Source organism: Phascolarctos cinereus, unplaced genomic scaffold (assembly GCF_003287225.1).
Source record: "Phascolarctos cinereus isolate Bilbo 61053 unplaced genomic scaffold, phaCin_HiC Scaffold_726;HRSCAF=1367, whole genome shotgun sequence".
In the NCBI taxonomy this organism is placed as follows: domain Eukaryota; kingdom Metazoa; phylum Chordata; class Mammalia; order Diprotodontia; family Phascolarctidae; genus Phascolarctos; species Phascolarctos cinereus.
This window is the reverse complement of record NW_027556098.1, coordinates 302,367,524-302,393,821: the sequence shown is the minus strand read 5'-3', so window position 1 is coordinate 302,393,821 and position 26,298 is coordinate 302,367,524. Positions and strand designations below refer to the sequence as shown.

Below are 26,298 nucleotides of genomic sequence, written 5' to 3'. Positions count from 1 at the left end.
AATCCAACCTCTGATTTCAATAGTATTGAGAATTGTTCTTTTGAGTAAACACCTTCTGCCAGTTTATATCAGCCTTTACCCTGCAATTTATGGGTTTAGAGAGTTTCTTGAGGATTCTGAGAGATTACTAGACTTGCCCAGAGCCACATATGTCAAAGGCAAGACTTTAACCCAGGCCTCCTTGACTTTCCATTCACTATGCCAGGCTACCTGACAGGTGGTAGGTATTTAATAGATGTTTATTTATTGATAGTACCTTTGGGGCCCCATGTCTTGGGATCTAGGATGGATTGGAGTCCTCTTTGGAACAGGTCTTCTATTGCTCCTGGCATCCCAAAGATCAGCAATCTGTGATGAATGAGTTAGTCAGTAGTATTCACTAAGCATTTACTGTGGACTAAACACTATGCTAAGACCTAGGGATACAATGGGAGAGACAATGTGCAAGTAACTATGCATATACAATGTATATTATAATTATTACATATGTTACATATGCACATGCATGCATTCATGTGTGTGTGTGTGTGTGTGTGTGTTTGTGTAAGTGGAAGTTAATTTCAAAGGAATCAAAGGCAAAGGGGTAGGGAAGGGGATGCTAAGAAAGGTTTTTGCAAAAGGTGGTATTTAAGCAGAGTCTTGAAGGAGATTGGGAGGCCCAGACATGGATGTAAGGAAGGAGAACATTCTAGGCATGTGGGGACAGCCAGGGAAAAGGGTACAGAGAAAGGAGATGGAGCATCCTATGGAGGAAATGCAAGCAGTCCAATGTCACTGGATCATAGAATCAGTGGAGAGGAATAAATTATAAGAAGACTGGAAAGGTAAGAAGTGGATAATCTGTGAAGGACTTTACATGCCAAATGGAGCACTTTATATTTGATCTTGGAAGCAATAGGGAGCCACTGGAGTTAGTTTGTTTTTTTAATAATGGTGTGACATAGTTAGACTTAGTCACTTTGGGAGTTGAATAGAGGATTGATTGGAGTGGAGAGGAATTTGAGACATGGAAATCAATCCAAAGGTTATTACCTGTTTAGAGCAAGAGTACAAGTATCACTGGAACTTGCTGGGATGTAAGTCATGACTGGATAATAGGTATGAAATATTATTTAAAAAGGAATAGATGAAATAAAATAGAAAATAGAGTAACACTATATTAAAAATGGTATACTCACATGAGGAACTAGATGTAGAAAGCATTGTGGAAAGCATTTGGGAGAGAAAGAATGGAAAGAGAAGCAAGTAATTGTGGTAAGAGTATGTTAAAGAATTCATTCAGATCTTTATATTAGGTAGGGAAGGAGAGAAGAGCTGGCCTTCTTTATAACTTAAAACTCTAAGGGAACAAACATTTAAATACTAATATAGTAACTGACAGGCCTCAAACTTGTCAGCGAGTAGGAGGGTGTCTACCCCAAGCAGGTGAAGATTTTCTCCAGCAGAATGGTCAGATGAAAACAATTTGCTCAACGCCATGAAGGCAGTGGAAGCAGGAACTATAGAGTGCTTAGAGTTTGGTAAGGCCTGAAGACACCAAGGTTATCCATTGCATCCTGGGCATCACCAGTCATCTTGACTTTTATCCAGCCACTGGAGTTTTATGACTCAAAGAGAACGAAGCTGATTACTTTATATAACTCTGCTTCATTTAAATCAATTCAAGGGCTAGTCAAGATATCCATGATCTGTAATGTCATTGGTCCTCTTCAAAAATGAAGGACAAATAACAACAACAACGGCCAGATGAGATTAATATTAACAGAAAACAGACTTCAATTAACCTAATATCCTAGTAGAGACAGCATGGTAAAACTGAATAAAAGGAAAATGAAAGATTCCCATCATACCCATGTGGAAGAAAAAAGGGGGCTATCTTATGAGACCAGTGTGAATGCACAGATAATTAATTTACCAAATAAGATTTTTTATAAAGACATTTATAGAAGATAGCTAACTTGGGATAAATAACCTAAGCAATAAAATTCACACCACTAAAAATGAGAAGAAAATCAGATCAGATACCTTTCACTGCTGTGGCTAGAGGGTGACCTTTTACAAATAAGTGATAAAGATGATAGCAACAAATAAGATAGATAATTTCAAATAAGTGAAATTGGAAAGCTTATGAATGATTAAAATCAATACAACTAAGGAACAGAATGTCCAAAAAATCTTTTTATCAAATGTCTCTGATAAGTGTCTGATATTCAAGATAGGTAGGAAACTAACACAAATTATAATAAATTGGAATAAAGAGCATTTTGTTGATTAGTTTTGCTTGAACTGCTTTTTTAGCTTCCTTTTTTTTTTTTTGTAACATGTTATGCTATGATCTCATGCTCTTAGAGTTACACTGCTACATTGCTTCTCAGGGTTCCAATGTACTTTGAGTGGTGTATGGTGCCTTTTTTTCTATTGCCATTGTCTCAAGCCCCTACTGGCTGTGTTCTTCCCAATTTTTAGGGGGTCAGTGATTAGCATCCCACTTCCATTCAATCACCCAATATTGATTAGATGTTGCAAAAGAATATTTCACAGATAGATATAGCAGGAATAAATACATAAACATTTTCCCCCCCTAACACTTTAGAGGTATTACCCCACCTTTCAAACCTCTGTCTGAGGGGAGAGGTAAAAAGAGGAAGAGGTCATTGATTAGGTTCACAACTTAGCCCAGTTCCTACATAGCACTGGTCCCACCAAGTTCATGTTTAAAGCCTCCATTGATTCCAGTTCTCTTGAAGCAGAGTCCTGGAATCATGCTCCTTAGGGCATCTATGCTGGGCTAGCACCTGACCTGGATTCCTGGACTTTAGAGATTCAACTTTCTTCATCTAGAATGGAAAAGAACAAGGGTCCAGGCCCAATTCTTAGGCATCTTATGGCCTCAGGAGGGACGGCCCCACAACTCTGCCTTTTACACCATGGTTTTCCCACTAAAACACATAGGTGAAGGAGACTCTTCAATCCCTCAGAGGAAAAGTCCTCAGAGGATTTTCTAGGAGAGATCCTAGTGGGATTGTTAAACCAGATGGAACACTTAAGCCCTTTGTGGTCAGGCCCTCAGGATCAAACCTGGTTTATTTGAGTCTGAAAAAGAGAGAAATGACCAGAGATGTCTTAGGACCTTGTGGTAAGCCATTCAGAACTAGTAACAGGGTGTCCACAGATGCTCCAGTCCTCACAATTCTCTTAGAAGTAGCTGCTCCTCATGGAGTCTATACATTGCACTTTGTCATAAGGATTGATTGACTTTCTGGGTAGAGAAAGTGAAGTAATATGTTAGGAAACGAAAATAATGTAAAAACAAAAAATACTGATAAAATTTTAAAAGAAAGATGATGAAGATGTAAGAGTTGCACAGGCTTTTTTGATTAGTTTCCAAACCACTAAAGCTTAGAATGAATTGGAACTGACGAGGAATACTAAAAGCAAAACCAAGGGTTTTAAAACCATGTTAGCAGTACAAAGATCAAAGAAGGAATATGACCTCTTGCTTGGCTCAATCAAACAGTGATAAGAGATGACAGAATGAAGGCAAAAGAAATAACTTTTTATCTTGCTTCTTTTTTCTCTGTCAAGGTGAACAAGCTTTGAACTAGGAAGGACAGATTTCAAAATTCCAATATTTTGCTGAAGTTCAAGTTCAAGTCACCAAATTTAGATGCTCTAGATTCTAGGATATGGAAGGAACTGGCATATGTGTATAGCAACAATGGTCAGGGGAACTCCTGATTAATTAGGTTGCAGAACACAGAACTTTTTTGGAAAGGAGAATCTCCTATGGAGCTAGGCTAGATTGCATCAGAGACAATTTGTGACTGAAAGTCGGGAAGAACATACTCTTGTCAGAGGAACTTTCCCCATCTATCTAAGTGGCTTTGTCCCTTGGGACACTTTTCTACCCTTTTCTCTCCCTTGGATTTCGACTAGAGTGAGAGGTAGAAAAGATTTTTCTCCCCTTCCCGCTAGCAGCAATGGTGACATTAAAAGTACATGGCAGTAGGCAACATGTGCTTTCCTGGGCAAGCCTAAAATTGAAATCCCTAGACCTCCCAGCTTTGGTTGCTACCTATTTCCTTTTCTAAACATAGGTTAGTGACTACCAAACCTGAAAAATGGACATTTCCAGCCTTAGGGAAAATCCTGAGTTTGAGTGTTTAAACTCAAGAGCCAGTCTCCAGTAGACCAGAGGAAGAATACTACTGTAACAGCATATGCTTTTTGAAGGAAAGGAAAAATACCAGCAGGAGGATTGTATAGTTGAAACATTAAGCCAAGTCATGGCTGAACAGAATATTTGGACCTTACTATGAGTTGCTTAGACAGAGCAAGTCTAAGGTGAAACCCACAGAGGGCCTTCCAGTGGTAGTATAATAAACTGTGTGTTTTGTGCTTCTTGATTAGTCTGTCCAAAAATATTTATTAAATGCCTACTATATATCAAGCATTGTGCTAAGTGCTGAGGATACAAAGAAAGAGGAAAAGACAGTCTCTGTTCTCAAGGAGCTCATGGTCTAATGGGGTAAACAAGATGCAGACAACTATGTACTCTCTCTGTATAGTACACACATACATATATACACTTAAACACGAACATATACATATATACACAAAAATTATATGTTACACATATGCAGGTAAATATATATGGTACTGAGGTACATATCTATGCTGTGTGTATGTCTGTAAATGGGAGATAATCAATAGAGGGGAGGTGCTAGAATTAAAGGGATTTTTTTCCTCTGAGTTTGTTTATGCATGCTTGTGAATCTTTTGTATCTTACACAATTTCTGTAATGAAGGAAATAAAAAGTAGCCCTATGCCCACTACTTATTGTGTAACTTTGTGGGAAGGGTCTTGGTTTACCCACGTTTTGCGAAACCCTAAACAGAACCATAACAAAGCTTTATCTTAGAGACTTTCTAAGAGAAATCCAAGTGGGGCTGTTGAACCAAATGGAACACGTAAGCCCTTTGTGGTCTGGCCCTCAGGATCCAACCTGGTTTATTTGAGCCTGAAGCCTTTGGTGAGGATAGGGTATTTATCGGACGCTGTATAGGATGTGGAGTTGCTGAACCAAGCTGCTGTCAAATCTTTGAGAACTCATGACCTGGTGTTACTATATTAGAATCAGCAATGGAATTCAGGATCTGAAACTGTTCACTTTCTGGCAGTGCCCAAGGGAAGGGTCTTAACCCTGGCCTTGATCCATCTAAAACCCATTTCCCAACATAGAATTAGCATTAAGGATCCACACTCAGTACCTTCTGGCTATTCCTAGGGGAGTCTATCGGAAGAACTCTGGGGATCCACACCCAGAAACTCTTGGCCTTTCTATACATACTTACACAGCAGACACACAATGATTACATCATTTATGTTTTCTTTTACCTTCATACCTCACTCATTAAGGTTTTCTTAACAGTATTAATAACTACAGGGGCAGCTAGTTGGCACAGTGGATAGAGCACTGGCCCTGGACTTAGGAGGACCTGAGTTCAAGTCCAGCCTCAGACACTTGATACTTACTAACTGTGTAACCTTGGGCAAGCTACCTAACTCTGATTGCCTCAAAAAATAAAATAACTACACAAAAGCCACTGAGGGGGCAACTTGTCATGGCTTTAATGTTATTTTCCTTTACAATGTTATAGCCAAAGCACAGTTCTCCTGGTTCTCTTAGCTCCGTATTCTTTCATATAAATCTTCCCAGCTTACTCTGAATCTGACCCTTTCACCATTTCTTGTGGCACAACAATATTCCATTACATTTTTAAATTTGCTCAATCATTCCTTAATCAATGAGTACCCTGTTCATTTCTAGTTCTTTGTTACAACAGGTTCTGCTATATGTTTTTTTTTAATTTAGGAGCTTTTAAAAAATTTCCTTGATCTCTTTGGGGTATCTGCCTAGCAGTAGTATTATTGGGTCAAAAGGCTTGCATAGTTTATTTCCTTCTTTGGTACAGTTCAAATTGCTTTCCAGAACTGCTAGAATAGTTCACAGCTCCACCAATACATTAGTGTGCCTGGCTTCCCCATAGCCACTCAGCAATGGTCATTTCCCTTTTTTTGTAATTTTTAACAAGCTGATGGGTATGAGGTAGGAACTCAGTGTTATTTTAATTTGCATGTCTCTTATTCTTAATGATTTGAAGCATTTTTTTCATTTAATTATTGATAGTTTGCAAATCTTTTGACAATGGCCTGTTCAAATGCTTTCACCATTTTTCTACTGGGGAATTGCTCTTCTTCATATGTATTCCTTTTACTTCCCTGTATATCTTGGGCTTCAGATCATAATCAGTAAAATTTACTGCAAAACATTTCCCCCAGTTGTTTCCCTTCTAATTCTAATTGCATTGTTTTTGTTTGTGTAAAAACTTGTCAGTTTTATGTCATCACAAAATATAATGCTGTTGTAGAGTTCCAGAGGTTTGGGAAGCTCTCTAAGGACTTATCATTGTAAGGGCAGTAGAATCAGTTATGTGCTCCACATGGAGACTGCCCTTTGTTCTATTTTTCTAGATGGCTAACATGGGTAGTTACATGTACCTGACCCCATAAGACGGATTCACATTATAGTCTGCTCCTCATTGGGAATCTGCAGAGCAGGGAGTGAAGTTCCTGTATGAAATAGGTTTGATAGACCACTAGGTGGTCCTCCATGGTCTGCCACACTATATTGACCAGACTACCTCAGGGACCATTAGTTTCTGCCTTCTGGGTAGAACCCCAACTAGTCTTAGACTTTAACTTCGATTCTTCGCTGCCACACAACTAAGACAGGCTGATTAACTAGTGAAATTTGAGCAGAAGATTGGGACACCTATGCCCTGGGTAAATACTGTTGTCATATAAATAGATATTCTGGTAATGGGGTAATGAGGCACAGAGCCCATCATCCTGCCAGATATGTATAAGGTGATGACATCCTTATCTACAGGGAACGTTGGGTGTGGCTCCTGAAACATGAGTTTGATAAGAAAATCAATTGATGGCTAGCCTATGAGGCTGCTATAAAAACTTTATTATGAAATCCAGCACCAGGGCAATAGAGGACCTTCAGCCCCTGATAAGCCTAAGGTATCTTCCAAAGCCTCTACACTTATTTGGATCATTGATTATGTGTGTATATGTTGGGGATGAGGGGGTTGGGGTGGTTAAAGAGGTCATACCATGGAAGGAAGAAGGTATCATGAGCTTTTTGGAGTTGGTATCTGTGTAGACCCTTTCAGCAGCCTCTGCAATTTATTGTAGGTACAGCAAAATGGAAACCATTGGTATTTCCTGAACCATTTATAATTAATACACATAATTAATACAAAACAATATTGGGTCTTCATGTGACATCTTTAGCAATAGAAATAAAGGAAGCTGGAGTATGTTGTTATACCAGCTCCCCTTACAACAACCTTGTGTAACTAGTAAAGAAATCCTAAGAGATTATAGAGGACTATAGAGAGAGGAACAAAGTTGTCATGCCCATCACTACAGCTATGTTTGATCACATCAACATCATAGGCTAGCTAGCCCAGGCACAGATGAGTGGGCCTCAAACTATTGACCTCATCAATAGTTTTTTTCTCTATTCCTGTAGCTGAGATTAGTCAAAAGGAGTTTTCTTTCATCTGAGCAGGAGTCCAATATACTTTATTCATTCTTCCTCAGGGCTATCCCCGGCACTACTACATTCTGGTAAGTAGATACCTAAAAGACACCTCACTTTCTAACTGCACTGATGTGTAAACCACCACATTGATGACATAATGTTGACAGGCCCTGAGGTGACCATGGTGGCAGAGGGCCTAGGTCAGATGGTGGCCCATATGAAAAACCAGGGGTAGGTAATGAACTCTAAGAAGATTTGGAGTTCTGCCTGCTCAGTTAAATTTTGAGGAATATAACAGTTGGGGAAACTCAGAGTATTCTAAGAGCAGTGTGGAATAAGCTACTGAAATTTATTTCCCCATGATCTAAGAAGAAGCCTAGAAACTAATTGGACTCTTCAGCCTTTGGGAAACACAAACTATACTGGAATATTCACCACAAGTATATCTTGATGGCCCCCATTTACTAAGTCACCCAGAAGTCTGTCTCCTTTATGTGAGGTCCAAAATAGGTTATAGTCCTGGAAGATCTAAAGTAGGTTGTCTAGCATTTTTCTCTTTTTGGGCCCTTATGATCCTACAGGGGGCAGGTTGGTGTTACAGTGGATAGAATGCCAGCCTGGAGTCAGGAAAACTTGTCTTCTGAGTTCAAATCTGACCTCAGACATTTACTAGTTGTATGACCCTGGGCAAGTCACATAACCCTGTTTGCTTTCATTTCCTCATCTGTAAAATTATCTGGAAAAGGAAATGGCAAACCACTCTAGTATCTTTACCAAGAAAACCTCAAATAGGGTCACAAAGAGTCAGACAAGAGCAACAACTACAACAACCCTAAAGGATCCATGTTTTTGGAAATTTCTATCCATAAAGACCAGGCTGAGTAGGGTCTTTGTCAAGTACCAAAGCTTGGCCAGAATAAGTGACTATTGGGCTTCTGGAGCTACAAATTCCCCAAAGTGGCCATTCACTATGCCACTTTTGAAAAGCAGTTGCTTGTCTGTTACTAGGCTCTAGTTGCTAGATGAAGCAGGATCATATAACCATTTTTTATTTAGAGTTGACCATCACGAATTGGATGATGCAAGATGGACTCTCTGACACAATAGTAAGCCCAAGGAGTTTCTCTTGTTAAGTGGAAATAGTACATTCAAAATCACACTTGCATGTAACCTTCTCCTCTGCCTAAAGAGCCCTACCTATTAGGTACCTAGATCCTGTACGGTTTTGCTTGGTTTATCAAGGTCTCCATATGCTGTTGGTGGCATACGCTGTGAGTAGCAAGCATATGCAGCTGGACTTCAGTGACCACTAATCTGCTAATGGGACATACTGTAGGGAATGGGGCTCCTAGCTGATTCTCTCAGTGGGCTGAGCTTCAGCCTGCATGGCTGGCCTGTGAAAGAACCTTGAGGGATGTGGATGAAAAGATCTTAATTTTTCTCCTAATTCCTGGGTGTTAACCCTGGGGCTGGCTAAATGTACTAGGACCTGGAGAGAACAGGACTTCATCTTCAGAGTCAAGACGAATGGAAGAATTTGCCAGTGCCTCCCAGTACACACTGTTTGTGGGGCATATTAGCAGCCACCGAGATATCATATGTTCTACACTGAATTGAATAACTAGGAGCTGTTAGAAAAACAGTAGAGGCTGGAGAGTGGTTTCACTGGCAATCTGGCCACGGAGGTGGCGATGCCATTTTGTACTGAATATGGGACCATATGATCCCCCTAATTAAAAGTGAGGGAGCTCTTCCTGTCTTACTTGCTCATATGTGTGACAGATCAACACCACCTCAGGAAGGAGAAGAGCTTTCTAGTCTAATGGTTTCTTGGATCCAGTCTCCAGGAAAATTTACCTGATAAAAATGAACTGTTTTTGTACATTGTTCTGGTTGATCAGGTCTGACCTTTCCTGATACCCTCCTCAGTACAGAACTGATTGGGCCTCCAGGTTCCTGCTCCCTCCAAGGGCTCTGTTGCTATTGTTGTTTGTCCTTGGTTCTCAAAGAGGACCATGACATCAGGAAGGTGATGCCATGACAGGCAAGTGAATGGACTTAAGTGAGGGAGGCTGTGCAAAGTCACTTGCCTCACTTCCTCTGAAGCCATCTGGCTAGTGGTGACATGTAAATCAGGACGACTGGAGATGGCCCGGGATACAGTGGGAGACCTTGGCCTCTTTAAGCTAAGGTCTTTAACAGGTCTTGTGGTCTAAGGGTGCTGGAAACCCCAAAATTCAAGGGCAAAAGGTGTGTGTCCTGCCTGGAAAGAATTCAACTCAAGCCTTCTTTCAGTCAGAGACAGGGTTTATTGTTTTATCAATAGAAGCAGGCAGAACTTTTAGGAACCTAGCTATTTGTGATGCTTGTATTGACAAGAGGGCAGACATTGACCTTTTTTCTAGTGTGGCCAGCAGCTTGGGGTGAGTGGGAGGTAACAGAGAAGGGGTCTAGATGGGATTTGCCGATTTAGGGTGAGGCTAGGTGCAGACAATAAGACCACAATAAAAGGGCAGTTGAAAGGATTATTACTGGGTAAGGCCAGGTGCCCCAGGTGAACACCAGGGACCTGGGCCACATGGGAAAGTCCAGGGCCTTTCAGGAGTCTATCATTAGCACCCCATCAGTCTTAGTTTGACTAAGACAATGCCCATTCAGTGATTAAGGCTAGGAAAGAAATGAGACAGAGAATGACCTCTTTACCTAGTCAAAAAAAATCGGTACTATGTCCGGAGGTGACTTGCTTTCTAATAGCATGAGGCGAGATAAAACTGTCACTAAATAACTATGGTGATTGTGAATTTACATGGAAGAAAGGAGATACCTTAGCCACTTGGTGGCAGCCCTGTGTCCCTGGATAAAGATGAGGGTCAAAAGAAGTGGTCAGTGCTTTAGCAAAGGCCACTAAAGCACAAAGGTTTCCTATCATCCCCTTGATGGGGTTCCCAGAAAGGGAGAGGTTTTGGTGGGTGCGTCAGGGATTATTGAGTATATAATGGCATGGAGAGACTCTCAGAATCAATTTAGGTGTTGGGACAGATTGCATGCCACAGGCTTATGACCTCCTAGCCACTTTACTACAGATGACCCCGATACATAATAAAGAATTATTGACTGTTGGACATGCCATCATGAATTCACTAACAGCCTTGGAGCAGAGGAAGAAGTATGGGTGAACTAGCAGGAGTCAGGGCTAGAGGAGGAGCCAGTTGATATCAAAAAGGTGATATGTGTAGAAAGGGGTTGAAAGTACCCGATGCATACTTTAAATCAAGTGAAACTAACTCAATAATATGAGATTGGGATCTTAAATCATATCTCTTCTGTACATAGTTTGTATTCTCAAAAGTCTTTTGCATGGTACTTGAATAGACTGTACAGGTTAAAACAGTTCTGTGGAGGGTCCTGCAATGGTCATTGTTAGAGCAGGGAAAGCCAGAAGATTTTCAAGGCTTTGGTAATGGGACCTAGCTACAGAGCTGCGTTTTATCAGACAGGGCATTTTCTTCTATGTATTCTACATATTATGCATTGTATGGTTCAGTCGAACTACCCTATTTGCTGTCTGCATCGAAAACATTTTTATTTCTTTCCTCCTGCCTGCAGTATTTTTCCTCCTTCTATCTCTTGGAATCCCTAGCTCCATTCAAGGCTCAGCCTCCTACACAAGGCCTTTCTTGATTCCTCCCCATTTCCCCTGGAAATGTGACTACATTCCTCACCCTCAATGATTACTTTATACTTGTTTTATATATATTTTGCATTGCTATAGCAGCATACATGTATTTTCTTCCCAGTGGAATGTAAGTTGCTTTAGAACAGAATCTATTTTCATTTCAATTTTTGTAACCCTAACACTTAGAACTGTGCTTGGCATATACTAGGTAATTAATAAACATTTGTTGAATTGAACTGAAGCTCCAACTGGTAGTTCTTTGGTGGGCAGGCAAGAGAAGCAGGAAGGGGCAAACAGGGAGCCACAAGCTAGGCAACCTTCTCACAGTGATGGGTTTTGGCTGGCTTCCCATTTTGTCCAACAGATAAAGCAGCCTTGAGTTTTGGATAATTGGAGTGTTATATTTAAACAACATGAAGTTTTAGGAAACACAAGTTCTAATACTTCACTCTACATTGTTCTGTTATAATGAGAACCTTGGAAAACCTAGGCAAATACAGTGGAGATTTCAAATTGTGATCTAACACAAAGAAGTATTAATTCAGAAGGGATATTGAGGGTAGTATAAAACAGAGCTGAGACCTTTATATTTCTCTGTTTTTGACATGAATGGTTCCAAGGCATCTATTAGATACTATTCTGATATAAATCTCAGTTTGACAGATTCATCACCTATTGAGCTCTATTTTTAATTTTCTTTCATGTATCTTTGCCTTTGCCTTTGAAAAGAATAATATCTTTTCTTTTCACTGCATATTTGTGGACCACCTTGTTGTCTTATATTTGCATCCCCAGAACTTGGCATATAATATGTGCTTAATAAATGCTCTATTTGTCTATCCAATATCTATTATCCATCATCTATCTCTATCATCTCTCTCTCTCTCTCTCTCTCTCTCTCTCTCTCTCTCTCTCTCTCTCTCTCTCTCTCTCTAATAAAAAGGGTAAACTAGGGCCTAATTTTAAAAAATTCAATTAATCCATGGTTTGCAACTACTAAAAATTTACCATGCTGAGTAATGTAACACATCTTGACCTTGTTTAAATCAAGATTCAGCAATGTGAGAGTGATTGCCAAATTTCCCTAATGTTTGCTGACGGAACCTTGAGGCAACACTGAAATGTGCTTCTGTTTTTTTTTTCCCACTAGAATATCAAGTACTGGTTATGGAATTTGTCTTGAATCAGCCATAGAAGCTTTTTAAAAAAAGCTTAATTTCTCTCTTGCTCACAGGAAATTATTTTTTGTAAAGACCTGTGATCTCATTAGTGTAGGGAACTCTTATTGTACAGCATCAATGCAGACTGCCAACTTATCTTTAATTTATAGTCTTAGGATATTGAGAGGTTAAATGACTTTCTATGAATTCATCTGGAGGAACTACCCAGGAAGCAGGATATAGTGGTAGTAAACTGAAACTCTTACTTTTGAGATGAAAGATTTGGTTTGAGGGGGCAATCTTTTACCAATATGCCTTTTGGTCAGTGGTTACCATGAGACAGTGAAGAAGAGCTAGGGAAAGTTGGAAAATTCAGCCTTTAACACAAGTAGCTAAGAAAATCAATGAAAAAAAAAAGTGAAGAAAGGTAGCTTAGCAGTACCAGACCTCAAACTAACTACAAAGTAGTTGTCATCAAAATAATCTGGTATTGGATAAGAAATAGAGTGCTTGATCAATGGAATAGATGAGGCACAAAACATATATAAGTAAATGATCATAACAACTAGTGTTGCATAAACCCAAAGATCCAAACTACTAGGATAAGAACTTACTATTCAACAAAAACTCCTGGGAAAACTGGAAAGCAATCTGGCAGAAACTAGACATAAACCAACACATCATACCATATATTAAGATAAGCTCAGAATGAGTACATGATTTAGATATAAAGGCTGATATCACCAGCAAATTGGGGTAACATGGAAAAAAATTACTTGTCAGATCTATGAATAGGGGAAGAGTTCATAACCAAACAAGATACAGAAAAGATCTCAGGAGATATAGTGGGTAATTTTGATTACATTAAATTTGAAAAGTTTTGCACAAACAAAAGCAATGAGGCCAAAATTAGAGGGAAAGCAGATTTCTGGGAGTGGGGTAATATAGAGAAAACACTCAGCTGAGCTCTCCAAACATTCCCCTCTGAACTACTTTAATGCCTCAAATTGAATTCTAGAGTGGCAATGCCAACAAAAGGCTAGAGTGAGACATTCTTCTAGCCAATGATAACAGGAGACCAGAATTAGAAATCTGTGACAAGGGGAGGAGGCTGACCTGGACCTCACAAGGATAAAACACCAGTGATAGAACTCAATGGTGATGACAGAAGCAGCAGCAACTTCAGGAGCTCTGAAGCCAGAGGGAGTAAGGGGACCTGGCAACCAAAAACTCCTCAACTACCAGAACTACTTTTGAAAGCAACAGTACAAAAAAGCCTGAAGCTTGAGACAGCACCCCTGTCCCTTCCACCCTATGACTTCAGAAACAGAACCCAATGTTAACATAAAGTTCCAAATCAAGAAGTAGAGTGGAAAAATGAGCAAATGATAATAAAAAAAACCAGACCATAAAAGGCTACAGTGGTGACAGGGAAGATCAAGACACAAACTCAAAAGAAGACAATGAAGTCAAAACAGCTTCAAGATATTTCACTCCCCAAAGTGGGGAGGGGATGTGAATTGGACACAAGAATTCCTGGAAGAGCTAAAAATTATTTTCAAAATCATAAGAGATAAAGGATTTTGGGAAGAATGCAGAATAAAACAAGAAATACTGTAGTCTCAAAGTTTCTTCCACAAACAAGATAAAATGTTGCCTCAAAGAGAACTTTGAGTGGCAGAAATAATTAAGTCAGGGTAAGGCATTTGTCCTCCTCAGACACTTGGAAGGACTTTAGGAAAGACCCAGCCTCAAGGGGTAGAGATTTGGCCTGATTGAAGTGCAAACACCTCCATGCAGACTCAGCTAAATTAACAAACAACAAGCCCTGGAGACAGCTGTATCAAGTGGCAGCTTGGCTTTTGGAAATTTCACCTCACAGACATCCTGAGGATTGGACAGCTAAGTAAAGGAAGATTAAAGCACCCCCTGCTAATGCAGGATGTCAGGCTCAGCTGTGCTGACCGGAGATGGTCCTGGGTATGGGAGAGGAGGAGCAAGCACATGCTCAGTGGGTGCAGTAGTGGAGGGTCAGGGACCCTACTGGCTGTGGGCACTTGCAAGAGAGCAGAGTCCCTGGTTTTAGTTCCAGGACAGAGGGATGAGCTGAAATTTGCAAGTTTGGAAGACATTGTACTGAGCAAGAGCATTTGCTAAGACAGCATGACTTGGGCCCTAGCTGTGGCTAAGAGGTGGGGGAAAGTACCTGAGGTCAGGTTCCTGACAGAGCTCAGAAAACAACAGTATGAAAAACACAAAGCCTGAGGCATCATCCCCCACTCCTCAGGACTAGAACCTGACTATAATAATAAGCCACTAAAAAAAAAAGAGTAAGCAAAGGAGAAAGAAAGATAGTTACTATAGGGATAGAGAAAATCTGGGTTTATGCTAAGAAGATATTAAAAAAGCCATTCCTACTTCAAAGAAAAATGTCAAATGGTCACAAGCCCAAAAAGAGTTCTTGGAAGAACTTCAAACGGACTTCAAAAATCAAGTAAGAGAGGTTGAGGAAAACATTAGGGGAAAAAATTAGAGAAATCCAAGAAAATCAATAAAATTTTGAAAAGAAAATCAACCAATTGGAAAAAAGAGATCTAAAAAGAGAGAGACTCCATCCTCTCCCTTTTTGAAAAAGAAAGAAAGAAAGAAAGAAAGAAAGAAAGAAAGAAAGAAAGAAAGAAAGAGAGAAAGAGAGAGAGAAAGAGAGAAAGAGAGAAAGAGAGAAAGAGAGAAAGAGAGAAAGAAAGAAAGGAAAGAAGAAAGAAAGAAAGAAAGAAAGAAAGAAAGAAAGAAAGAAAGAAAGAAAGAAAGAAAGAAACTAGAATTGGGCAAGAGGAAGCTGACATTATGAGACACCAAGAAATAATAAAACAAAATCAAAAGAATGAAAATAAAATAGAAAAGAATGTGAAATATCTCATTAGAAAAACAACTAATCTAGAGAACAGATTGAGGATATACAATTTTAAGAATTGTTGGACTTCTTGAAATTTATGGTTTAAAATAGTCTAGATATGATATTATAAGAAATTAAGGAAAATTGCCCTGAAGTTCTAGATTGAGAGGATAAAAATAGAAATAGAAAAAATCCATCAGTCACTACCTAAAAGAGATCCCAAGATGAAAATTCACAGGAATATCATAGCCAAGTTTTGAAGCTCTCAGGTTAAGCAGAAAATACTACAAGTAACAAGAAAAAAAAATTTAAATACTGTGGAGCTGCAGTCAGGATAGCACAAAATCTATTGGCTTCTACATTAAAAGACCAAAGGGCTTGAAACATTATGTTTTGAAAAGCAAAGGAGCAGGGTTTGCAACCAAGAACAACTTATCTAGAAAAGCTGAGTATAATCCTGACTAAAAAAAAAAAAAGACATTTAGTGAACTAAAAGATTTTCAGGTATTTCTGACAAAAAGACAGAACTCAATGGAAAATTTGACATATAAGGGCCAGGAGAAATATAAGGTAGGCATAAAGATCAATTTTAATGGACTCAATAAAGTCAAACTATTTACTTCTTATATTGGAAAATATTATCTGATGTTATCATTACTTGGGTAATTTGAAAGAGTGTACATAGATAGAAGGCTTGGGGTTGAGTTGAGTGTGATAGGGGGATTCTAAAAAGTAAAACTGGGTAGGGAGAGATAAAATGGAGCAATTACCTCATGCAAATGAGGTGTGAATGGAAGAACTGTTACAGTGGAAGTAGGTAGAGGAGAAGGGCTGCTAGTGGTGGAATGTTATTCTCATCACAAATGGATTAAAAAGAGAATAACATAGATCTAAAAGGGTTTAAAAGTCTTATAAATTTGTAAAGAAATAAAAGGGCAAAGGGACAGGAAAAGGGAGGGACTTTTAGAAGGGGGGTATAGATCAAAATTTAGGAAAGTGGGGGGAGAAGACAAGGAAGGGATTCTTAAAGGGGTGGGTAAATTAAAGAATAAGAGGGGAAGGGGAGAGGATAAGGGAGATATTCTTTAAAAGGGTGCAGATCAGGGAGGCAGTAGTTACAAGTAAATTAGATGTATGGGGAGGGATAGAGTTAAAAAAGAGAGGGTGAGAAGGATAATAGTGAGGAAAAATATAATGGAGGGAAATACCTAACTAGAAATTATAATTTTGAATGTAAATGGGATGAACTCACCCATAAAATGGAAATGGGTAGCAGAATGGATTAAAAATCAGAATCTAACAATATGTAGTTTACAAGAAATACATTTAAAAATGAGAGATACACACAGAGTTAAAATGACTAGAGTAGAATTAATTATGCTTCAGCTGACATAAAAAAAGCAGGAGTAGCAATCACAATCTCAGACAAAATTAAAGCTAAAATATATTTAGTTAAAAGAGATAAACAGGGAAGCTATGTAATGATAAAAGGAACCATAGACAATGAATCAATATCAATAATAAACTTACATGCCCTAAATGCTATAGTATCTAAAATTTTAAAGGAAAAGTTAAATGAATTACAGGTGGAAATAGATGGTAAAACTATAAAAGTGGGGAGACTTTAACCTTCCCCTTTCTGAACTAGACATATCTAACTAAAAAATAAATAAGAAAGAAGTCAAGCAGGTGAATAGAATCTTAGATAAGCTAGATATGATAGATATCTGGAGAGAATTGAAAGGGAATAGAAAAGAATCCAACTTTTTCTCAGAGGTATATGATACAAAAATTGAACAGATGTTGGGGCAGGGTGGCTTGTGAAAAATGTAGAGGAAAACATCCTCTACATTTTTCCATAGGCCACCCGAAATCCTTTAGCATTGCTGCAGGTTGTGCAGGCCTGTATTATAGCATTAAAAACTTTATATTTAAATGCAGAAAAGAAGAAATATTAAATTCACCCTTTTCAGATTACAATGCTATAAAATTATACTTATTTATTTTTTGTTTTTGTTTTTTTAAGGCAATTGGGGTTAAGTGACTTGCCCAGGGTGTCACACACCTAGTAAGTGTCAAGTGTTTGGTCTGAGGCTGGATTTGAACTCAGGTCCTCCTGACTTCAGGGCTAGTGCTCTATCCACTGATCCACCTAGCTACCCCATAAGATTACATTTAATAAAGGACCATGGAAACACAAATTAAAGACTAGTTGGAGACAACCTAATTTTAAAATTTGAAATCTTAAAGAGTGAATGGTTTAAAGAATAAGTTATTGGAACAATTAATAATTTCATTTAAAAGAATGAAAATAATGAGAACATACCAAACTTATGAGATGCAGCAAAAGTAGTAATCAGATTGAAATTTATATCTCTAAATGTTTATGTCAATAAAATAGAGAAAAAGTAGAACAATCGATTGGGTATGCAATTTTAAAAAGCTAGGAAAAGAAGAAAAATACTCAATTAAACACAGACTTTTAAATCTTAAAATTAAGGATGAGATTAATAAAATTGAGTGTGAGAAAACCATTGAATTAATAAATAAAATTAGGAGCTAGTTTTATAAAAAAAAAGATAAATTATTGGTTAATATGATTTGTAAAAAGAAGAAAAATCACTAGTATTAAAAATGAAAAGAGTGAATATCTCACTAATGAAGATGAAATCAAAGTAATGATTAAGAGTTATTTTTCCCAATTACATGCCAATAAATTTAACTATTTAAGTGAAATAAAAGAACATTTACAAAAATAAAACTGTCTTAATGAACAGAAGAGGAAATGGAGTATCTAAAATAAACCTTTTTAAGAAAAAGAAATTGAACAGACCATAAATAAGTTTCCTAAGAAAAACTATCAGGACCAGATGAATTTACAAGTGAATTCTACCAAATGTTGTAAAATCAACTAATTCCAATATTAAATAAATTATTTGGAATAGGCAAAGAAGGAATCCTACTAAATTCCTTTTATGAAACAGATATAGTACTAATACCTAAACCAGGAAGAGCAAAAACAAAAATAAAATTCTAGACCAATTTCATTAATGGATGCAAAAATCCCAAATAAAAGAACCAGGAGAACATTGTACACAGTAACAACAATATTGTACAGTGAAGAATTGTGAATGACTTAGCTATTCTCAGCAATACAATGATCCAAGACTATCCCAAAGGACTAATGATGAAGCATACTATCCGCCTCCTGAGAAAGAACTGATATTGTCTGAATACAGACTGAAGAATTGTATTTTTCACTTTCTTTCTTTGTTTCCTTTTTTCTATTTGAGTCTTCCTGTACAAAATGTCTAATATGGAAACATATTACATGATTGCATATGTATAACCTATATCTGGTTGCTTTCTATCTCAAAGAGGGGGGAGGAAAAAGAGTGAAGAAGGAATAAAATTTGGGACTCAAAACTAAAAAAAATGTTTAAAATTTTAATATATAATTGGGGAAAAAATAAAATATTATACATATTAAATAAATCCTAAATAAAATAGCAAGGAAGAGACTGCAACAATATATTACAAATATTGCACATTGTGACCAAGTGGGATTTATATCAGGAATGCAGGGATGGTTTAACATAAGGAAAACTATTAACATAATTGAATATATCAATAACAAAAATAACAAAAATCATATGATTACATTAATAGAGGTAGAAAAAGCTTTTGACAAAATATGGCACTCATTGCTATTAAAAAAAAAGCCAAAACACTTAGGGGCAGCTAGGTAGCACAGTGGATAGAATACTGGCTCTGGGGTCAGGAAGACCTGAGTTCAAATCTGGGCTCAGACACTTGACACTTCCTAGCAGTGTGACCTTGGGCAAGTCACTTAATCCCAACTGCCTCACCCAAAACAAAACAAAAAAATACTTGACAACATAGAGATAAAAGGATTTTTTTTTTAAAATGATAAGAAGTATCTACCTAAAACCATCATCAAGCATTATTTGTAATGGGGATAACCTAGAAGCCTTCACAATAAGACTAAGAATGAAACGAGGATGTCCATTGTCATCAATATTATTCAATATTTTGTTAGAAATGCTAGCAATAGCAGAAGAAGAAGAAGAAGAAGAAGAAGAAGAAGAAGAAGAAGAAGAAGAAGAAGAAGAAGAAGAAGAAGAAGAAAGTTGTCAGAATGGGCAATGAGGTAATAAAACTCTCTTTTCTGCAGACAATATGATGATATGCGTGGAAAATCCTAGAGTCAACTAAAAAGCTAGTGGAAACAATTAATAATTAATTTTAGCAAAGTAGCAGGATATAAAATAAAACCACATAAATCATCAGCATTTCTATGTATCACTAACAAAATCCTGCAAGAGAGAGTAAGAGATCCCTATTTAAAAAAAATTGTAGATAGTATAAAATACCTGGGAGTATACCTACCAAAACAAAACCAGGAACTACATGAAAATAATTACAAAATGCTTAACTATTTTAAATAGTTCATTTCCCCCCAATTACATATAAAAACAATTTTTAACATTCTTTTTTTTTTTGCTTTTTTTTGGATTAACATGCTTTTAAAAAATTTTGAGTTCCAAATTCTCTCCCTCCTTTTTTACTACAACTCCCCCTCCCCACCATTGAGAAGGCAAGCACTTTGATATAGGTTATACATGTGTAGTCATGCAAAACATATTTCCATGTGTCACCTTATGAAAGAAAACACATATTAAAAAAAACAAGAAAAATAAAGAAAGTAAAGAAAAAGTATGCTTCAATTTGCATTCAGACTCCATCAGTTCTTTCTTTAAAGACGAATAGCATTTTTCATCATAAGTCCTTCAGAATTGTCTTAGATCATTGTACTGCTGATTATAGCTAAATCATTCACAGTTGATCATCATACAATATTGCTGTTACTGTATACAATGTTCTCATTGTTCTGCTCATTTCACTTTGCATCAGTTCATGTAAGTCTTTCCAGGTTTTTCTCAGAGCATCCTGCTTGTCATTTCTTATAGCACAATAGTATTCCATCGCAATCATATACAACTTGTTCAGCCATTCCCTAATTGATGGATATCCTCTCAGTGTCCAATTCTTTGCCTCCATTAAAAGAGCTGGCATAAATATTTTTGTACAAATACGTCCTTTGCTTTTTTCTTTGATATCTTTGTGATAATAGTAGTGATATTGCTTGATCAAAGGGTATACATGATTTTATAGCCTGTTGAGCACAGTTCCAAATTGCTGAATCAGTACACACTCCAGCTCTGGTCTTTTCATGAGGAATGTTTAAAGTCCTCTGTTTCACTGAATATACATTTTTCCTCCTGAAGGATCATACTCAGTTTTGCTGGATAGGTGATTCTTGGTTGTAATCTGTAGAGGGCCGGCCTTAAGAGTCCGATATGGGTTTAAGATGCAGGACAGAGTTTGACTTTTGCCCAGGCTTAAACCCAAAGGGCTCAATCAGTTAAGAAGCAGGGCTCTCCAAATTTCTCCCTGCTAGGAGGCTCCTGAGACATTCCTTCTCACTTTTTGAACCTCAGATTTACATTTTCACTCCTCTATACAGGCTCCAGGAAAAAGCCTTGAAATCTACAACCCTGCCTAGGAACTCTGATAACGAGGAAATGTATGTTGTCACATCCTTAGCAGAGGTTTCGGGGAATGTCTCATGGGGAATGTCTCACGGGGAGGACTCTTTGAAGTTAGGATAGATTTTCTCTATATATCCTGTACCCTTAGATGAATAAACTGAGTCAGTCTCTACTGCTCTGCCTGGCCCATGTCTCATGTTTATTTCTCGCCTTTCTGTTTGGTGTACTATCTGATTTCAGGCAACATTTGGTGCACTGGACAGTGACAACAACATTGGAAATGTCTGACAAAAGGCAGTTCCCTTGTGTACTCTGGAGAAAATAGAAAACCTTGGTGGCTATTATGCTGTGGAACAAGGTCCTTGGTAGCTGTATGCTGCGGAATCAAGGGAAAGGGAACAACAGTCATTACAGCTTATCCCTTAGCAGTTTTAGGGCTAAGAGGGGGAACCACCATGCTTATGTGGGAGATTAGAAATTGGAAGAAAAAGATTAGAAGAAAAGTTTAGAAACAGGCTCGGTATTTAGAGCATAAGAAATAGTGTTGCTTTGGAAAGGCCCACACACATACTTTCAGTCTTAAGAGGCGCCCTTAAGATTAAAAGTATGGGTCAGGTACAAAGTGGAAAAAGAGAGAGATTATTACCTAAGATTACTAAAGAAAATAGTGAAAGAAAGAGGTTTAGTTATTCCAAACAGTCAGCTACAGGAATTTTTAGAATGTGCAGAAAAATGCTGCCCATGGTTTCCACAAGAAGGAACAATTGATTTAGAGAAATGGGAGATTGTAGGCAAGCAACTAAGTGAATATTACAGAGAAGAGGGTCCTGGTGCATTCTCGATTGCCACCTTTTTAATGTGGAATGTGTTAAAAATATGTCTTAGGCCTCCAGAGAAAGTACTAGTAGCTAAGAAAGTGATTTGAGTAGATAAGGGGGCAGGAGCAGATGAGGAAGAAGAAATGCATAAGGCCTTTGAGGAACAGTTGAGCATAGTTGAGGAGGATGGGGAAGATGTGCATTCTGTTAAACAACAGAGAGATGTGCATTCCCCTGAGCAACAGAAAGATGTGTATTTAGCTTCAGTTAAACAACAGCCTGGGAGAAAGTTAAAATGCAAGGGCTTGTTAGAAGAGGTGATACAAAGGGCAGAAAGCGGAGGGGAAGAAGTGCCCATGGATTTAAAATTAGCTATTCCAAAAGGCATGATGTTCCCACTATATGAAGGAGAGGATCCAAATAATTCAGGACAGATGATTAGGGAACATAGAAATTTTGAATTCAAAGTTTCAAAAGAATTAAAACAAGCCTCAGTACAATATGGGCCAAATAGTCCTTATGTTCAAACATTATTAGATTCAATAGCTAATGCAACCATAGCCCCATATGATTGGTATTCACTAGCAAAAACATGTCTGGAGCCAGGAGATTATCTAATATGGAAATCAGAATTTATTGAGCAATGCCAAGAGCAGGAGGAATACAGTACAAGAACAATGGTTCCTGTTTCTTTGGAGCAGCTCACAGGGACAAGAATGTTTTCTGCACTGCAGCAACAGCGAAATTATCCCCTCATAGCATATGAACAAATTATGAAGGCTGCAAGGGTGGCATGGTTAAAGGTTCCTGGGAAACAAGATAGGGGAGCCTCATATACTCAGATAAAGCAAGGCCCCCAGAAGCTTTCCCAGATGTTGTAGCCCAACTTACACAAGCCATACAAAGGAGGATTTCTGGTTCAAAAGCAGCCAAAATACTCCTTCAAAAATTGGCTAGTGAAAATGCTAATGCTGATTGCAAAGGTGGCAAGCCCAATATGGATATTACAGAAAAGATTCAAAGATGTGAAAGTGTAGGGACCTGTATTAATATGATTTAGTGAGGTTCGGATTCGCTCCTATAAATGACACTCTCCAATGCACCAGAAAATAATAAGAAATAGATAATTTATTTAGAAGAAGCAAAGCACAGATAGTTTGAATTTGCATAGAAAGCATAAATAATAAGAACAATCAATAATATAGCACCGATCAAGAGAGTCGGTAATGGAAGAGAATACATCACCAATTCAAGGGAACCTCCAAAGTCAATCAACGGCTGGGAGCCCCGTTACAGCCCGTACAAACTTGAATTGTGTAAAGATTTTCCCGGGCGAAGCGTCCTTCCCGCGGGTGAGGCTCAGCGGGCTTACAGGACGCAGTGTTTTTATATTGTTCTAAACAAAGAAGGCTTGGGGCCAAGAAGCCCTTTTTGATGCATGCGCTATTCATGGTTTGTTCAATACACATCTGACCTTAGCCACGCTCCCATCCGCCTGAGGCTTGGTATTTTGTTTTTTAATAACATCACGTCTCACAAGGAGAGGAGCCAACCCTCCATGTCAACGTGACCTAGGAATGGCTAGTTCCTGGAATGCTAGGCCAAGAACACTCAGGAGATATGGAACGGTCATGACCGAGATTTGAACTGAACCTATTTATTTGAGTGATCTTATTAATTTAAAGGGGAATTTCCAATTTCCATTTCACTTGGCCTTAAGATCATGAGAATAATAGGTGAGGGGCAAAGGTGTGACATGAGTGTATATAGTGCGTATTTTGGTATACATACAACAATTGCATATACAAAGACATAAAAAGAACAAAGCAAGTAGTAGTATGGGGGTAGCTAAGGAATTAAAATACATAGTAGCAGTAGGAGATTTAAAAAGAAAATCATACCAATGATGATTAGTATCTGAGGTCACTAAATGAGAAGCTTCGACTAGTCTTCCTGCAGCTATAAGAGTCTGTATTCGATGTTCATTTAACGCGCGTTGGTTGGACTCTAATAACTTTTTGATTTCAGTCGACTGATTCAAGATGTTCATAAGGGGATATAGAGATAGAGACACATGAGGTAGAGGCAAAGATTGGGGTACCCAAGCAAAATTTTTAACTAGGTTAGTGTCTGGTGGAAAGTAAAAATCATTTCCTTGCCAGCGTAGGAAAGATACATTGGATAAGCAACCAGAAAATGGGGACAGTAGTAACATCTACAGATAGAAGGTCAGAGTGATTATTAGAAGCTATACAAACATATTGAGTAGATACTTCATATATCATAGAAAAGTTACTCACTGGGTATAAAGTTAGATCACACAAATTGGATGAATGTGAGAGAAGGCAGGGTTCCATCTGCCGAGTCATCATCCCACAAACAATCCCTCCATTAGTTACAACACAATCAGACAGAGTATGAGTTACATTATACCAATCTATATAGTTTCCATAGATATGAGGTAAAGCAAAGTATTTATGTAAGACAAAAGGTATTACATGAAATTGGCACATAACAGTCCAAGTTTTAACTTGGTAGAGTATAATAGTTCCAGCGCACCAAAGTGGAGTGCATCTAGCATTCTCAGGTTTTTGCTTTTTCCATACATCTGACAAGTCAAGTATATCGTTCCATATGTGAGAGTTACCTTCCTGTAGTAATCTTTGGGCATTTTCCTTCTGTATGAGGGTATATAAGTTTTGCAAGGAACATTTAGTCCAATTAAATAAAACACTAATGTTTTTCATAAGGTGTAAATTAACGAGGATGCTATTATTAAAGACTTGTAAAAATTGGCCTTGATATTGTAATGTATTTTGGTGTGGCAGGATCGTTGTGGGTAACCATTGGGCATTCACAGTCAAAGCTTGAGAAACATCTTGTCCAGCACTGCGCAGTCTGCTAGCCAAGGTCTCAAGGTCTATAGAATTAACTATACCCAAACCAGTTCCTGCACCACCAAGTAATGTATCATACCAAGCTCTTTTTTTCCTGACACAACTTTCTAAAGAGGGAAAAGTTACATTATAATGAAACACTATTTTGTGTTGCAAGATAGAGGTGTTAGTACATGAGCGAGGGACACGAATTATTCCGGGGGGTTTTGGTGTCACAGGTACAACCCATACTAATTGGTTTAGATATTCTTCATACCGTCCATTGGAGGTGTTACGACAGTAAAAATAATTGTTATGTCTAGTGTTACTTTCATTCGATGCAGTAATAGGAAAAGTCCGTGTTAAGTTTACAAGAGTCCAATTATATGAATGTGCTCTGCGAGGAAAATAAGGACTAGGTGGCCAGTCTGTAAGAGTACAAGAAATATTAGTGCCATTTGCTGCGGTTACAGTTAGGTTAAAACTAGTTAAATTGATTCTCATTAGGGGAAATAAAGGGGCGTCCCAAACTTCTACGTTGAATGGGTATGACCAATTCATGATGTGGGTGTTGTTTTCACCAGCGTAGATGGAATCAGTACGCGGTCCTTGCTGAGGATTCCCCACTGGAATACCTGGAGTTCATGCCATAGTTAGCGTATAGCAGGCAAACACTGTAAAACACTTAATATCGTAAAAACATTTGGGTTAGTGGGACATGATACCATTTATCATCACCAGGGTATACTACTATGGCAGTATTAGTGTTTCCTTGTGCTATGAGCTCAGCTGGCCTTGGTCTATCAGATTGATGCTTCTTTATCCAAACTTTAGTACCATTATCACTCTGTATTTGTAGGGGGGTCCCATAATAAAGAGAAATAATATCTAGGGTTTTACAAGTGTTTTTCTGGGTAGCCCGTTTATAGGGGCAGGCAACTAATACCCCAGAGTAGGTGTCCACACAAGTGCAGGCATATTGACACCCTGACTAACAGGTAATGGTCCAATATAGTCTATTTGCCAAATTTGAGCAGGTAAAGACCCTCTAGCCAATTCTCCAGTGATTTTCTTCGGCACAGGCCGATGAGCAAATAATTGACATTGTATGCAGTTTTGTACTATTTGCTTAAATAGATCCAGAGGTATGTTAATCCCTCTGTCTAATGCCCACCTGTAAGATGCAAGAGCGCCAAGATGTCCTGCGGTGATATGGACCCATTTTCCTAATTGTGTTTCGTTTTCCTCTCTGGGGGTGACCTTTAAAGCTTTTCCTTGAAGTTTGGATAATTCATCAGCACGGGCATTATACTCACGTTCCACAGAATCTTGATTCATGGGCATCTACATGAAATACAGATACATTAGTACATTGACACCATTCCCATTTTGTTCCCATAATTCTTTTCCCCACACATCTTTGTCTCTAATTTTCCATTCGTGTTTCTTCCAAATTGGCATCCAAACTGCTAGGCCATTGGCTACGGCCCAGGAATCAGTATATATATATGACATTGGCCACCTTGTTCCTTTTGAATTACTTGATAGACAGCCACTAATTCGGCCCATTGGCTACTCTGGCCTTCACCAGAGCTTTCCAAAATAGTATTGCATGAAGGGTTATAGGCTACAGCTTTCCAGCACCTTTTAGATCCTATATATTTAGCCGACCCATCCGTA

The 26,298-nt window shown here is 38.2% G+C and overlaps 1 long non-coding RNA gene across 2 annotated transcripts; it reads right to left on the bottom strand.

Annotated features, from left to right (window-relative positions):
• Nucleotides 1-333: 333 nt before the first annotated feature.
• LOC144458197 (uncharacterized) lies at nt 334-26,298 on the bottom strand. 2 transcript variants are annotated; one of them, XR_013487758.1, is made up of 3 exons: nt 25,793-25,971; nt 22,988-25,302; nt 334-348 (listed from the first exon to the last, which is right to left on the bottom strand). It is a non-coding gene; the product is annotated as an uncharacterized LOC144458197 (long non-coding RNA). The 2 variants fall into 2 exon arrangements; XR_013487757.1 differs by lacking the exon at nt 334-348 and having other exon boundaries at nt 23,380-25,302; nt 25,793-26,298.